Below are 17153 nucleotides of genomic sequence, written 5' to 3' on the forward strand. Positions count from 1 at the left end.
TTTTTAAAGCAAACACTCTCTTTTCTCTCTCTCTTTTCGGCTGAACCTTTGGGTGCTTGGAGCTGGATTTTTGTGGTGATTCAAGCTAGTTTTGCAAAGCTCTAGTGAATTCTTGTTTGTGGTAGGTGTCTTCTAGCTTTCTCCTCTTTTATTTTAGGAAAAGTTTGGTTTATTGTTGATGCATGCATGCTTTTGTGGCTGTTCTTGTTGCTGTGTTTGGTTATTATTTTCTGAAGTTCAAAGCATGATTATTTGATGTTAATTGAGTTGTTTGAAGCATGAGTAGCTAGGTTGTTCAAAGTTTGAGTTTTCTTTGAAAAAATGTGGTTTTTGGAGGAAAATAGTGTGATTATGTTTCTGTGTTGTTGCTGTAATTTCTGTTAGTTTTCAGAGGTGATATTATGCTTGATTATGTAGAATTAAGTGGGTTTGATTGCATGTTTAGGTGTTTTTGCTCAAGTTTGAGTTTAGAACTCAAGCTTGAGCTCCAATGGCAAATTTTGTATCTGTGGTTTCTGGGTAGGTTTGATGCCTTGGATATGTTATTTGGGACATATAGAACAGGTCTGGAAAGTTTGGGACCAATTGGGGTTGAATTGGTCGAGTTATGAATTTTTATGGTTGCTGCCTGCGAGGAACCGGAATTCCGGTTGTGCATCCGGAATTCCGGATGGGGGTCCTGAATTTCCCAGAACCGGAATTTCGGTTGGGCAACCGGTCTTCCGGTTGGGGGATTTTTCAGAACCCTAGTTTTCCTCGTTTTTAGGTTTTTAGGGGTATTGCCATGTTTTTTATCGATAGGGAAACTTTTAGTTCCAAGTTTTAGTCCCCGGGAGGTGATTTAGCGTGTCACTTATAGCGTTGTGATTTTTATGGTTTAGGAGCCGCAATCCGCCGTTCGACTTCGGGTTCCCAACACAAAGTTGACCGGCACACCTGAAATCGGAATCCAGGTAAGATTAGTATAACAGTATGCATATGTAGATTACATGTTTAGCGTGCATGTAGGAAGCCTGCTAGATTACATTAGTCATGTATTTAGGCTTCGAACCATCCAACCCTGTCACGTCGGTACAGGCTGGAGTATGACCAGCAGCCGGAGTATGACCGGTTCGACCGATCAGGCTGACACTTGGTTGGTGGTTCGAAGATTATCGACCCATCCCGTCGCAGATAGCCGGAGTATGACCAGCAGCCGGAGTATGACCGGTTCGACCGATCAGGAGGATACTTGTCAATAGTACCGTCCCCTGAACGTTCAAAACTCAGTACCATGTTGGACATGGCAGTAGTAGCTCAGTACCATGTTGGACATGGCAGTAGCGGGACTCAGTATCGTGTTGGACACGGCAGTTAGTTATGTATGATATTATTATGCTTTTCTTGCGAGTACGTCGACTCACAGGTTATGTTCGTGTGTAGGTAAAGGCAAGGCATGGGCGATGGACCGTGAGCGAGCTTATGAGATTGTACATGTCGGGGCGGTTAGGCCTGGAGCGTACGATCCTCGGGACAGCAAGGCTGAGATTTTTGTAACTGTCGTTAGACGACTTTCATTTTGATGTAAAAGTTAAACAGTTTAAACGTTTGTAAATGATTTTATAAATCGGGATCCCGAGACTTTTGTAAAATGGTTTATAAGTTTAATGAAAAAGCAAAATTTTAATTAATCACGTTTTTCCATAAACCTCGTTGATTAGCAACGAGCTGCACAGTACGTTTAAAAATCACGTAATACGCCTAAAATAGTTAGGGTGTTACATAGAGATTAATAATTAAGCCTTCTCTACACTTAATTATTTATTTCTTGAATTTAATACATTTAATTAATTTGAAAATTAAATATCTAAGTTGATTTTTATCATCATACATAAATATTTCTTTTTCATGATATTTAATTAAATAGAAAATTATTTTTAGTTGAAATTTATTTTTTCAACTAAATTTAAATAATTTTCAAAATATATTTTTCTTTATTTTATTAATCAATTTTTGAAATTGCATTTCTTAAATGCTAGAATTTCGAATTTTACCTTGAAAAATAGATTAAGTTGTAAATTAATTAATTAATTCTTGGATCAACTTAAATCAATGATTTTTTCATTTATTGATTAATTTAAAATAAATTGAATTAAAGTATATTATTAGAAATTGAATTAATTAGTCAAAGGAAAATCTAGATAGATGATATTTTTGCTTGAAGTATTTTTCTAGTGTATTTAATTAAATAGAAAATTAATATTTAAGTTGATTTTCATCATCATACTTAAATATTTGAAATCTTTCTTATATATATTTAATTAAATAGGAAAATTATATTTTTTGTTGTAAATTAATTTTATTAATTAATTTTGGGCCAACATTAAATTAGAATAATTTTTCCAGGATTTATTTTTTTATTTTAATATGCATTTTTCGAAAATTGTATTCTTATATACTTTAATTTTTCGAAATGCAATATATATTTATAGAAAATTAAATTTGAGTTGTAAATTAATTTAAATTAATTTTATAACAACTTAAATTGAATATTTTTCTAAATATTTATTGGAAATTATTACTAAGATGGAAATAATTCATGTTATTTTCATATCCATCTAAGTAAAATTTATAAATATTAAATTAAAATTTATATTTGGAATTTTTCATTCTAAATTGGAAATTTTAATTAAATAAATATATATTTAAAATAAATAGAATAAATAAAGAGAATCAAAGAAAATACAACTCACTTTAAATAATGAGCTTGATTATTATTAAGATATTCGATCTCCATTGTGGGTTTTACACCGCGTTTGTTTTAGTGAGTAATCCTCCCTAATGGAGGAACGTTCATTAGCAATTTCGCACCGTTTAACCTCGCATGATAAGTAGTTTGTAAGTGTTTTGTATGGTATGGATCACCCTAATGGTGGCGACCATACTTGACTTACAAATTATGAAACAATGGTGGAAGCTCATAAGATAGAATTGCCTTGACTCTCGCCTAAACGGGACAACGCTGAATTCCAATCTTGATCGAATAAAAGGTTGCTAGAATGGTTATCATTTTAGATGAGCTGACAACTCTATTCAATGGATGATGCTTTGACTCTCGCCTAAACGGTACACTGTATCAGTTTGTTGAAAAACCTTGGAAATTATTTAGGATTGTATGTTTTAGTATTTTCACTTGTCATTCCTACTTGCTATATGCTTATAATTTCTGAATTGTGTATGAATTTATATTGAACCATGTTATTTTTTGTTATTAAGTTGTAGTTTAATTTCGAATCTTCATTGTTGGTCTAACATGTTTGTTTTTCTAATGAGATAAATCCCTAATGGATTTTCACCATTAGACATACATAATAGTGTTAGATCTCGAAAGATAAATATTGTATATGCAATATCTAGCTGTTCATCAATTGATGACACCTTAGACTAGTATTTTTACGATATGAAATAAGAAGATTACATAAATAAGATTACTTTGTCTTTCGCTAATCGAAGCATCGTTGGATTCTTATTTATAAACGAAATTATCCTAATTCCTCTTAGCTTATTCATTTCGAATTAGCTCCATAATATATCATTGGATGAATGGTCTATAAATCATTTCATGTTATTATATTTTCTCTTAAGAAATTAAATGACGCATATGATTATAATCCCGAAATTCTATTCCCAATTGATATAAATTCTCAATCTTAGAAATCTTCTACTTGTATGGGCAAATCTGACTTAGAGTTTGTATTAGTAGTGGTGGTCCAAGATAGAATTACTCATTATATTTTGTATAAATTTAAGTCTTTGACTTTAATTTTAGATTCCAAACAGAAATTTTCTTATATTTCTAATTCCATAATACAATACAGTTACACTTTCTCAAGTGTTCAACATTCATCTTCTATTAATGGATTAAAACTGTATGGAATATGAGTTAGGTATTCTGTGACCAGGATCCACTTGCAGTATTCTAAGAACTCTTTGATGTAACTAAACCTATGTCATCAAAAGACACTACCACATTTTTTTTTTAATCTATGGCATTTGTATCTTGTTCATAGTGGATTTGACAAGATCAATCTCTGCAAAGAGTTAATATGCCTATATCCACTGAAAGTAGTTCATCTCATTCGCAGATCAATGTACATTCAGGGGTGGATATGAGTTTTTCGTTGTATTCTTCAAACGATAACTCTAGATTATACCTTTTAGCAAGAAATTTGAAATGTTTGAAAAATTTCATTAATTTCTAGCAATGGTTAAAACCATTAAGGTAACTGGTTAAAGATCTTGCGAACTGATAGGGGTGGAGAAATAGTTAGTAGATATGCAGTTCAGAGATCATTAAATTGATTTTTGAATTATATCCAAACTTACCTCCCCAGAAATTTCGAGTTGCATGTTGATGATTAGTTACTAGTCGTTGCCTAATTCCTTCTATGGTAATACAATTTCAGAATGATGTAATGGTTGTATACTTAATGTAAAACATTACTAGATTCATGGATGACCTAATCAAAAATCTTAAGAAAAGATAGAATTGTTAACCATGGTTTGTTAGCTTTTCTAAGTGATTAGGGGTGGACCATCCCATTGTCAATAGATAAGAAAGTGTTTGTTCAAACAAATACTACTTTTCTAAGATAATGACTAAGTCTGAAAACAAGTAGCAAATAAAGGAGATATTTAATTCTTGATTCCAAAAGTGTTCTATCATCTTATATAACATATGATGATCCCACTGCCTCTGTTGTCTTGTCACAACCGAAGAGATCAATATCATTTAGTTTTCTTAGACATAATTCACGGTGCCTTGTCGTAGTGGGAGAGTTTCTAGGAACTCACCTTCTTATGACTTGGGAGACACTAGTGATTAATATCCATTGTGAGTTTAAACAAGTAATGGATTGTTAAGATAAGAAACTAAGAAGAAAGCCAATAGAACTATGGTTTAATCCATTCACATGGAGTAACCTAAAGTTTTCTATGACAAGGACAGAAAAGGAAATTTTCGTTTATAAGTCCATTCAATGGACTTAACAAAACTTCCTGTTCCTAGTATTATAGGTTTGAGTTTATCTAAACCTATGGCTTGTGGTATACCTGGTAATTACTTACTCTAATGCAAGCAACTTATTTTAGTAAGATGCTGAAGCATTTTCTTTCTAATGGAAATCTATAGAAGCTTCACAACTTCTAAGGTATAGATTTTATTTATCTAAGGAAAAGTTTCAACTATCCCAGAAAAGATAAAGCCATGAAAGAATTTCTTAAATCAACAGTGAGAGGTCTTAGATATGCTTTTGTATGCCTTAGACCAGACACCTGCTGTTGAGTGGGAGTAATGAGTAGGTATCAGATTAATCCAGGAGAAGAACATTGGAAGACAATCAAGTAAATCTTAAGATTAAGAAGAGGAAATATATGTTAGTCTATAAGGGTATGTTTAAAACTCATAGACTACAACATATCAGATTTCGAAATTTTCCTTTGTGCTAGTAAATCTTTCTCATAAGATGGTGGTTACTCTGGGGGTGGAATAGTGATTTTGGAGAAGTGTAAAAACCTATCTGAAGTCTCTAGGTCTACCAGAGAGGGACTGAATGTTAAGGTTGCAGGAAAGGTACTTATTCAGTCTAAGGAAAGTTCTATACATTTTTGGCATCATTCCAAATTGCCTTAAACTACAGTGTTAATTTCCTGATTAACCAAATGTAGTTGCCAAAGATATAGAATCCAGTATCCCAAGAGAGTAGACATATAGAGAGGAATTTCACATTATCAATGATTTTGTGATTAAAGGAAGAGTAATGGTGGAGAAAAGGTTGTGGTTAATTCAACCTTTCAGATCCTATTACGAGGAGTTTACTACTACTACACTTGATTTGTATATCAAGGTATTGAGATTATTTGAAACGCACTTTTTGTTTTATATTAGTGCAAGTGGGAGTTTGTTGGGTTTTATGCTCTAAATAAAACTCATTTCAATATAATCAGATTTACTTATTAATATAGATCAGAAATAACATTTAATGTTGCATGGTTCACATGATTTATTTCATGATTATATGTACATAATGTATAAATTCATCTGAAACCCTTTTCACATACTTGATCCTGTTTATAGTGCCGTCAACACGTTGGAAAGTAAACATGACTATGTGAATAAAGTTTCCTAGATTTATCAGACACAGGGTTTTACTAATATGATAATCTACAACAGAGTTTACTTGCATTTGGAGAATGCTATGTTCTTTCCAGAATATTCGTTAAAGTAAAGCTCAGGTTGGATGCATGGAGTATGCATCGGAAGGGACCGATATTGAACTTTGACTTAGATTTAATTAAACTTACCGTAAAATCTATTCAAGTCAATATCGCCTAGTTGATCCTAGATCAAATGTTCTTAATCCTGTTATGATTAGGCTCAATCTTGAAAGGCTATTCGTGTTCTTTGATTTGTTAGGTAAGCCTACTTTTAGGTCAGGGTGATACGTACATTTTTGGAACACGGTAGTGCAATTGAGTGGGAGCGCTAGCATAAACATGGAATCTAGAGCTTCTATCTGGCGAATAGTAAGCAAAGGATGATCTCCTTCGAGCTTGACCAAATGAACATAAATGGTGGAGTACTCATTTCACATAAGCTGAAATATCATTTATACGGGGTCAAGTGTTTTAAGGATAAAATACATAGTAGGGTGTTACGGTAATCTAATCCCTTTACAGTGTAGATCATTCATATCGAGGATCATTGATCACATTAGGATTATAACAATGGATAACTAATGATGCGTCTATATGGTGGAACATATAGAGAATTCTATATATTGAGAGTGCAATTCTAAGTTCTATGCGTGGATTCAACCATTTTTAGCACTAAAATTCACTAACTTATTAATTCTTCGTTGAATCCACGCATAGAACTTAGAATTGTACTCTCAGTATATAGAATGGTCTATATGTTCCACCATATAGACACATCATAAGTTATCCATTGTTATAATCCTAATGTGATCAATTATCCTCTATATGAATGATCGACACAGTAAAGGGATTAAATTACCGTAACACCCTACTATGTATTTTATCCTTAAAACACTTGACCCCGTATAAATGATATTTCAGCTTATGTGAAATGAGATCTCCACCATTTATTTTCGTTTGGTCAAGCTCGAAGGAGATCATCCTTTGCTTACTATTCGCCAGATAGAAGCTCTAGATTCCATGTTTATGGTAGCGCTCCCACTCAATTGCACTACCGTGTTCCAAAAATGTACGTATCACCCTGACCTAAAAGTAGGCTTACCTAACAAATCAAAGAACACGAATAGCCTTTCAAGATTGAGCCTAATCATAACAAGATTAAGAACATTTGATCTAGGATCAACTTGGCGATATTGACTTGAATAGATTTTACGGTAAGTTTAATTAAATCTAAGTCAAAGTTCAATATCGGTCCCTTCCGATGCATACTCCATGCATCCAACCTGACCTTTACTTTAACCAATGTTCTGGAAAGAACATAGCATTTCTCCAAATGCAAGTAAACTCTTGTTGTAGATTATCATATCAGTAAAACCCTGTGTCTGATAAATCTAGGAAATTTTATTCACATAGTCAAGTTTACTTTCCAATGTGATGACAACACAATAAACATGACCAAGTACGTGAAAAGGGTTTAAGATGAATTTATAAATCAAATAGACAAGCAATTGATAAAGTGAACCAAAACATATACAAATGAATGAAAAATTCTTCTGTTTCTTTATTGATGTTGAATAAAATAGATTACATTGAAATGGAGTTTTATTTAGGGCATAAAACCTAACACATAGCCCTATAAATAGTGATGCATACTCACTGGGCAAAGGGTCGAAAACGTTCTGGTAGAGAGATACTATCTAAGAATTCATATTCAGAGATACCTTTGTAAGAGCTATAAGAAAAGGAAACTTTCTCCTTGTTCTTGAGTCAATACAAATAACGAGGACTAGGCTATTACGGAACTATTTAGGGCTGAACCTCTATAAAATTCTTGTGTATTTACGTTGCTTTACTATATCTCTATCACTATAAATTACTTATCGCTTACTAAATAAGACTCCATGTCGTTGGCTAAAATCGAGGTCAACATTTTGGTGTTTCATTGAGAGATGGATCAAGAATCGCTCTTCGTTCAAAATCTAACCACAAGAATGATGGTGGGACAGACTCGTAGGGGACTAGTTGATTCAACTAATCCACAGGCAGTGGATCCTGCATTACAGAACCCAAGAAATGCAAGGGTTCCCCCAGTTGTTAATTTTGATAAGCCGTCAAACGTAGGTCATGGTGTGACGACTCCTGTAGATGAAATCGCGCCTGGTGTGCAAGAGGCTGGGAATACCAGTTAAGCACCCAGCTAGGGCATTCATAACACAGTCCTCCCACCTAGTACCAACGTTCGAGCGACCATTGGAAATGATACGGAGATATAAAACCTCTGCGCTACTCTTGGACTCATGCAAGGTCATACCAATACCCTACATCATGATCAGGAGGAACTCCACGCTGCAGTAAATCTCGCGTTTGAGGAACAAAGACGCATGTTTGTTGAGTGGAGAGACAAAGAGATGGAAGCGTTAAGGGCTCATCATACTGACATTGAAAATCGTAGTCGGCAAGCTACTATACTGATATGAAAAGCCTACCAAACTGTAGGACAGCAACCTCCGAGTGTCATCCCCTGGGTGAGACGAACAAAGATCCAGCGATGAATACTTCCCAGACTATAAATGGTCAGCCGCCAAATGCCTTGTGGGCCTAGCGGTAGGCGGGCAGACCTTGTCTAGTAATTCATCAGGAGAGGTCATACCTGATAGTTCCAACTAGGTTAACGGTGCCATTGTCAACCAAGCAAATCAATCGCTGAGACAGCCAAGCGCTTCCGTATTTGATAGGTTGGGGATAACTCATGACCTAAGAAGCAATCTGAACAGAATGAGAGGATGTCGACGATCAGATTGTCACGACGATCTGGGTATCCTGCGAGGAAACAAGCAATTCGAGTGGACGGAGGAATGTGAAAAAGCTTTCCAAGAGCTAAAAGCACAACTTGCAAAACCTCCCGTACTCTCAAAATCTCTGGACGGAGAAGAGCTTGGAATATACTTAGCTGTCACGGAGCATGTTGTGAGTGTCGTGCTAATCAGAGAAGAGAATAGCATACATCACCCAGTCTATTACATCAGTAAACGAGTCATTGAGGTCGAAGGTGTAACGTCCCCGCTACAAGCCTCCATTGGGTCCTTACACCCACGGAATGAATGGCTCTTATACACGAGTACGCCACTCTAGCTGCTTCCTGGATTGATGACTGGCCCTACAGACCAACACGAGTGTTTTCAGCGTGCTTTGTCCTCACTCACACGCATCCTAGGAAAACTTCCCAGGAGGTCACCCGTCCTTGAAATTGCTCCAGGCCAAGCACGCTTAACTGTGGAGTTCTTTCGAGATGGGCTACCGAAAAACAAGATGCACCTTGTTGACATAGGTAGTACCAATCAATCCATTTAAGCTCTATTCAACTGTGTAGTCCCATACCTACACAGTCTCAGAATCATCCCACTTGACCTTTCCCAGGCGGTGTGGGATTGCACAGCTTACTCGGTGTTTCCCCTTACGGATCACGGGACTACTGACTGTCAAAATCACCCCCCCTTACGGGGTCCGACGTCCTCGTCGACCACACTTCCGGCTGGGTCAAGGCTCTGATACCATTTGTAACGTCCCCATTTCAAGCCTCCATTGGGTCCTTACACCCACGGAATAATGGCTCTTATACACGAGCACGTCACTCTGGCTGCTTCCTGGATTGATGACTGACCCTACAGACCAACACGAGTGTTTCCAGCGTGCTTTGTCCTCACTCACACGCATCCTGGGAAAACTTCCCAGGAGGTCACCCATCCTTGAAATTGCTCCAGGCCAAGCACGCTTAACTGTGGAGTTCTTTCGAGATGGGCTACCGAAAAACAAGATGCACCTTGTTGACATAGGTAGTACCAATCAATCCATTTAAGCTCTATTCAACTGTGTAGTCCCATACCTACACAGTCCCAGAATCATCCCACTTGACCTTCCCCAGGCGGTGTGGGATTGCACAGCTTACCCGGTGTTTCCCCTTACGGATCACGGGACTACTGACTGTCACAGAAGGCCGATACCGATTGATAGAGAAACTCGCTTATTGCCTTATTCTAGCAACAAGAAAGTTGAGGCCTTATTTTCAAGCTCATCCTGTTCGGGTGTACACTACCACCCATTACGCCAAATATTGCAAAAGCCATACGCCTCTAGGCGGCTACTCAAGTGGGTAGTGGAGTTGGGCCAATATGAAATTACTTTCCAACCACGAACATCAATCAAAGGTCACGCCTTACCAGACTTTGTGGTAGAATGCACAGGAAAGGAAGAAAGCATACCAGAAAGCAACCCCGAGCCGGTACAAACACCTCAGCCACGTAATAGTGAAGATAAGTTGACCTGGAAACTACATGTGGACAGGTCAGCTACAGATCATCTATCTGGTGCAGGAATTGCCCTTGTCACGCCTAGGGGGGAACACCAACACGCTACAGTCAAGTTTGGGTTTAAAGAATTTAATATCGAGGTCGAGTATGAAGCTCTAATTACTGGCCTAAAACTAGCCCGAGACATGAAAGCCGAACACATTGAAATCTACAGTGATTCACAGCTGGTGGTAAATCATGTATCTAGAGAATACGAGGCTCAGGGAGAAAAAATGATAGAATATCTGACCAAAATACATGATTTGGTCGCATAATTCAAAAGCTACGGTCTCAGAGAAATTCCAAGGGAAGAAAACACAACTGCAGACGTGCAGGTTAGCTCGATTGGCAAGCAGTAATGTAAGTGACAAAGCGAACTTGGTTCCTATCTAGTTCCTCGAAGAGCCTAGCATCACTGGCATGGAAGAAATCGAAATGATTGATACTTCCACAAACTGGATGACACCAATAGCCGCCTACCTTAACACTGGGAAACTCCCAGATAATCAGAATGAAGCTCGATAAATGAGAAGGAAGGTTCCACGGTATATCATAGTAGAGGGAATTACGTACAGAAGAGGATTCTCAATGCCATTGCTCAGATGTGTTACTCAGAAGAAGTTGCATGACTCCTATCTGAGGTGCACGACGGATTTTATGGAAATCATCTTTGCCAGGGCACGATCCCATCTAAGAAAATTCTAAGGCAAGGTTATTACTGGCCTACGATGATTGAAGATTCAAAGGCCTATGTTGAGAATGTTACAAATGCCAGAGATTTTCAAAGATACCACGAGCTCCGCCTAACGAGTTAACTCAGATGTAGAGTCCATGGCCTTTTGCCATTTAGGAAATTGACCTTATCGAACAATTACCCAAGGGCAAAGGAGGAGTGCAGTATGCAGTGGTAGCAGTTGCTTACTTCACCAAGTGGACGGAAGCCGAACCACTCGCGACCATTACATCAAAGAAAGTTCAAGACTTCATTGTGAAGAACATAATCTACCGATTTGAACTGCCGTACAAAATAGTTTCAGATAATGGCAATCAGTTCGACAACCAATCCTTCACTGACTTTTGTGCGAACCACAGTATCAACAAAACTTTCTCCACAGTGGCACATCCTCAAGCAAGTGGTCAAGTTAAAGCAGTCAACAAGACCTTAAAGGATACACTGAAGAAAAAACTCGAAGATGCCAAAGGAAATTGGCCAGAAGATCTTCTTGAAGTTCTATGGTCATATCGGACAACTGAGAAGACGGCAACCGAACAAACTCCATTTGCTATGGCATATGGATATGAAGCTATGCTGCCTGTAGAACTGGAGCCACCATCCCATAGAAGCTTGACGTACAACCAAGATACCAATCACGTACTCCTGGCCAAATCACTTGATGAAATCGAAGAGAAACGAGCCGCAGCAAACTTAAAGGTGATAGCCCATCAACAAAAAGTATCTCGATATTTCAACAAACAAGTGAAGGCTCAGAAATTATTCGTGGTAGATATGGTCCTAAGAAGAGTATTTCTAAACACCAAAGACAGTACGACAGGTGTACTCGGACCTAACTTGGAGGGACCATATCGAGTGGTCTAAGTTCTCGAATCCGGAGCATACAAATTAGATAAGTATGATGAAAAAATGCAACTCATTCTAGTACCACGATATTGGAATGGGGAACATTTAAGAAAATACTACCAATAAAGTACAAGGTCGGAAGACCACACTAAGTACTGAATGAACATTTACTTTTAAGTGAATGGCCTGCTGGGCAGACTACGCTCAAAGGTTTCCAGAAAAGAAAAAAAGTACTCAGATCAGATGACCACCGTTTAAAGTACAATTTCTTATTTCTGCAATTTGTTTTATTTCATGTTAAGCTAAAAGATCAGATTAGATCAAATACGTCTGATGTAAGTTACTACGGTAACAAACACATTTTCGATCAATATATGAATTAAGATGTTTATTTCAAAATTCAAATTGAGTCGAAATTATCATCATGTTTCTAAGTTACCATACTTGTGATAAACAAGTGACCAAGAGTCAAGTCTGCTCGGTCACTTAGGGGGAACCTATACCTATACAAAGCATTTTGTAAAGATAAAACAACCACAATTGCACGATGATTATAAACAGAGAATGAAATTCATTAAAGATAACAAAAGCACGTAATACCAAGATTAAAGAACGCTTGGCCGGTCATGATGTGTTAAAAAAGGCCTTGTGGGCAAATAAGATATATAAAAAACAGAAGGATAAAAGAAGAAGTATTTAAATAGCTGGAATCCCAGGCTCTCGGTTCAGATCTTCTGGGCTGGTAGAAGCTAGAGGATCTATTGTTTGAACGGGAAGTACATCAGCATTTTGGCCGGAGGAAGAAGCAATCGCATCAGGCTCACCATAAGCCACTTCGGAAGCGCAGAACTCGAGATACATTCCTTTGGCTTCACCCAAGTAATCAAAGTTTGCCTGAGAGTTAGCCTTCCGAAAGTCATAAAAGAGCTCAAGGCCGGCTGTCTCTAAGGCATGGACCTTTTCTCCCAGCCTCTCCACCTCGCCTGTAAGCTCCTCCTCCTTAGACTTCTTCTCCTCTTCCACCCGATGGAGGACAACTCGAAGAGACGTCCTTTCACCATGAAGGCTATTCACCTCTGCAGATAAGGTTTCGATGGTCTCCTCAAGTCGGTTAGAAGCCTCGAGATCCTTAGTCAACTCGGTTATTTCTTCTGAGTAGTAAAAAGCTTCTTGTTGACTTCACCCAGCTCCATCGGAATAGCTCCAAGTTCCACCCTAGCATCATCAGCGTCTTTCCTGGCCAAGTCCACCTCCGCCCTCATAGTGTTGGACAGAGCCACATTCTTGGAAGCAGCAGACTTAACCCGGTAGTATGCGTAAGCCAACTTCAGACCAACCTATGCAGAGAAAAAACTTTATAATCTGATCTAAGTAAAGAGGATTAAAGGAAACCGTCAAGAAAAGCTTACCCTGGTGAATTCCTTCAAGACTCAGGAACCAACCCGTTCATGTAGTGGGCGAGCATCTCTTTGCCTTTCTTGGCCTGTGGAGGCACTGGCAAAGGAGGAGTAGGAGCCCGCATCACCTCGGATCTACATTTGGATTGCTCAGGCATGTCCGAACTTCCTCCTCGATAATCGTTGGACTTAGCAACTTTTAGAGTAGAGGGGTTTCCAACAGTTAGTTCGTCAGAAAGGTCAATAACCTCTCCGTAATGCGAATTGCATGTTGAATAGGCCTGGGCGGGGCTGGAAGTTTCTTCCTCCTCTTCAGCGGAGTCACCTGCTCTTCCTCAGCTTCATCTTCAGGATTCAAGTGCTCCTGAGCATATTGCTTGGCCCCTGCACCTCCTTTAACCTTAGCCTCGCGCTTCAGTTGAATTAGCTCATTCTCCGAATAAGCTCGTTCAGCCCGTCTAGCATCAAATTTCGTCTTCCTCCCCTTCACTGGCTTAGGAATGAAATGTTGGGTTTTATGCCCTAAATATAACTCATTTCATATAATCAGATTTACTTATTAATAAAGATCAGAAATAACATTTTATGTTGCATAGTTCACATGATTTATTTCATGATTATATGTATATAATGTATGAATTCTTTTTAAGTCCAGAACATATGAGTTGGTTAAAGATTATAGTGTTGTCAGCACAGTGGAATATAATCTTTATTATATGTTCAAAAGTTGATTCCCTGATTTGTCAGAACACTGGATTTAGACTGACATGGTATAATCAGGGATAGGTATTCTTACACCTTGGAAAAGTGTTATGTCCTTTCGAGGACATTGGCAAAGTTTACCAGTATCGGATGCATGGAGTATGCATTGGAATGGACCGATATTGAACTTTGAATTAGATTTTGAAACTTACCGTAAATATCTATTCAATTCAATATCATAAGTTGATCCTAGATCACATGATCGAAATCCTGATATGGTTAGGCTCAATCTCAAGAGTGTTATTCGTGTTCTTTGATTTGTTATTTAAGCCTAGTTTTGTATTAGGGTAATACGTACATTTTGGGAACACGGTAATACAATTGAGTGGGGGAGCGCTAACATAAATATGGAATCTATAGCTTCTATTTGGCAAATAGAAGTAAAGGATGATTTCCTTCGAGCTTAACCAAACGAAGATAAATGGTGGAGATCTCATTTCACTTAGGTGAAATATCATTTATACAGGGTTAAGTGTTTTAAGGATAAAATACATTGTAGGGTGTTACGGTAATTTAATCCTGTACAGTGTAAATCATCTATATAGAGGATCATTGATCACATTAGGGTTATAACAATGGATAACTAATGACGTGTCTATATCGTGGAACATATAGAGCGTTTCTATATGACTGAGAGTGCAATTCCAAGTTCTAAGTGTGGATTCAATGAGGAATTAATAAGTTAGGGAATTTACTTGGTAAATTCGGTTCGACTTATTGGAAGCTCGGTTATATAGACCCATGGTCCCCATACTAGTTGAGGCCATACTGCTTGTAAGACTCAGTTAATTGATTTTAATTAATCAATTATAATTCTAAAAGTTAGACTATGTCTACTTTACGAATTCTCACAGTTTAAGGATGAAATCGTAAAGAAAAGGGTTTCTAGGTTCAATTATTAATTAAGAGACTTTATATGTCTAATAAATAATTATTTTAAATGACAATATTATTTAATAATCTATTTTAGTTATTAAATAATTAGTTTTGGCATTTAAATGATTAGAATTGGAAAAATGGCATTTTTGGAGAAATTGAAATAAAATTGAGGAAACTGCAAAATCCAAGTGAGGCCCATATTCCCTCTATGGCCGAAGCACTCCCTTTGTGTTTCCCAATTATTATTTTATTTTTTAATTGCCATGTAATTGCTAATCAAAGCCTAGCTATGAGAGGAAAGTGGTGGATCACACTAAATAAGGCAGTTAATCAATTACACAGTAATTAAGGAACTGTTTTATTTGGAAAGTTGTGCTCTCCCTTTTCCCTATATAAAGGAACCTTGCTCTCTTCTCTTGCACATCATTATATGGATGAAAAGCCACGAAATTAAGAGAGAAAAATAGAGAGAAATTTCGAAATCCTTGTGAGATGAGTAGTGCCCACACACATCAAGTGGTATCTCAATCATAGTATGGAAGACTATGGAATTTCTGCATCAAAGAAGGAGAAAAGAAGATCCAGGTTCAGATCTTGGTGATGCTCTGCTACAGAAAGGAATCAAGGGCTAGAGATCTGAACGGAAGGAGTCATATTATTCCGCTGCACCCACTGTAAGGTTTTCTAACTTCATATGTGTTTATTTTCATTCTTTTAGAATTCATATTAGGTTGTTAATCCAACATACTTGTTAGTAAATCTAGATCCTGGTAAAATAATTTCCAACAACTGGCACCAGAGCCATGGTAATGATTTACTTTCATGTCATATGAATTAAAACGATGATTGCATGTTTCTGTGTTGATTTGGATGGTTTCATGTTGGTTTATGTATATTTATGATGAATGTTGATGTTGCACGAAATTTTTCCATGAAATATATTTTTTCAATTTTTGAAAATATTTTATTTGGATTCCTTGTGAAAAATTAGGCAATTTTGTTTTTTACGGAACTCAATTTCGATAAAAATTGAGAAAGTTATGAATTTTGGAAAAATCGGGATTTCGGGTATGCAAGGGTGCTCAATCGTGAGCACCAGGCACTCGGATCTGACTCCCATCCGCGCGCGTCCCTCGGTCGATCACCCTGCAGCTGACCGAGTTTTCTCGGTCAGGCACCCTGCAGGCGCCGAGCTTCCTCGGCGTGAGCACCCCATCCGCGCGCGTGTGAGGCTGCTGGCAGCCTCCTGGGCTGCTGCATGCAGCCAGTTTCCCAAATTGCGAATTTTTGAGGTTTTTTCCCCAAAAATCCAATTTTTTCATGGATTGTTTCCCAAAATTCATTTTTCCTTTCTTAAATATTTCTAAATTGAAATGTTTCCAATTTTAAATATTTTCAATTTGGAATTTTTCCAATTTTTAAATATTTCTATTTTGGAATGTTTCCAATTTTAAATATTTCCTATTATGGTCAGATTTAAAAATTTGTTAAGTTCTTTAATATTTATTTATTATTTAATTATAAGATTAGATATTTTGATATTTAAGATATTTTAAATTAAAAGATAACTTTGTCTTTTTATTTAAAATATTATATTAAAATTATCTTATATGACAAATTAAATAATTAATAAATTTGAAATTAACATAGATATTTTTATAGATATACTTACCATAATGTTTTCAAATTCAAAAATTTGTTATTTTGTTAAATATTTAATTATTTATAAATTATAAGTATAAAAATGATATTTTTTCTATATATATCATTTTTTTCCTTATTAGAAATTTATAAATCATATCTTAAATATTTAAATAACATAGATATTTTTGTAGAGATTTGAATATTGCTTAATTTGAGATATTTTGACATATAATTATAGTAATTATTATTTAACCAAATCTATTTTAAAATTGGTTTATTTTATTAAATTATAAGATCTGAAAGTGATATTGGAGATTCTTTCCTTTTAAATCATTGATCTTATTAGATATT

The sequence above is a fragment of the Cannabis sativa genome, chromosome 1, assembly GCF_029168945.1.
Source record: "Cannabis sativa cultivar Pink pepper isolate KNU-18-1 chromosome 1, ASM2916894v1, whole genome shotgun sequence".
Lineage (NCBI taxonomy): Eukaryota > Viridiplantae > Streptophyta > Magnoliopsida > Rosales > Cannabaceae > Cannabis > Cannabis sativa.